Here is a 441-nt window from a genome sequence, read left to right as displayed (position 1 = left end):
CAGCAGATTAAAAAAAAAAAAAAAAAAAAAAAAAAAAAAAAGGTGCCTCAGGAAAGCCAATTCAAACCAGCAGAGTAATTACAGACACTCGCAAAAAAACTCTACTAAGGTTAAGCACTTACACAAATTTTTGCAGAAAACACAAACACTGTGGTGGAAACACAGTACCGATTCCCCTCCTCCTTCTGAACGTGTAAATATTAACAAGAAGCGACATTTCAGCCATTACAAAATTGAATACCTGCCACGTACAGCAAAGCGAAACGAAACAAACCACGGCCGTTCAGAGCGAGTCCCTCACCCCCGGGGAGGCACGGCCTGCTTCCCTCCGCTCCGCTTTGAGCCGCAAGACGCCCAGCCCCCGCCCCCCGCCGGGATGCGGCCCCGCGGAGCCAGGGAGGGATACCTGGTGGAGGTGGCGGCGGGAGAGCAGCACGGGGC

The 441-nt window shown here is 51.2% G+C and overlaps 1 protein-coding gene across 1 annotated transcript in view; it reads right to left on the bottom strand.

Annotated features, from left to right (window-relative positions):
* Positions 1 to 435, bottom strand: part of HMCES (5-hydroxymethylcytosine binding, ES cell specific) — a 5314-nt gene extending 4879 nt beyond the window's left edge. Inside the window, exon 1 of the mRNA XM_005422552.2 lies at positions 407 to 435. The gene's annotated coding sequence lies outside the window, so the exon portion shown is untranslated. The remainder of the gene's footprint in view (positions 1 to 406) is intronic.
* Positions 436 to 441: the final 6 nt, after the last annotated feature.

The sequence above is a fragment of the Geospiza fortis genome, unplaced genomic scaffold (genome assembly GCF_000277835.1).
Source record: "Geospiza fortis unplaced genomic scaffold, GeoFor_1.0 scaffold78, whole genome shotgun sequence".
Lineage (NCBI taxonomy): Eukaryota > Metazoa > Chordata > Aves > Passeriformes > Thraupidae > Geospiza > Geospiza fortis.
The sequence above is the reverse complement of the archived record's forward strand: the minus strand, read 5'-3'. Positions and strand labels throughout refer to the sequence as shown.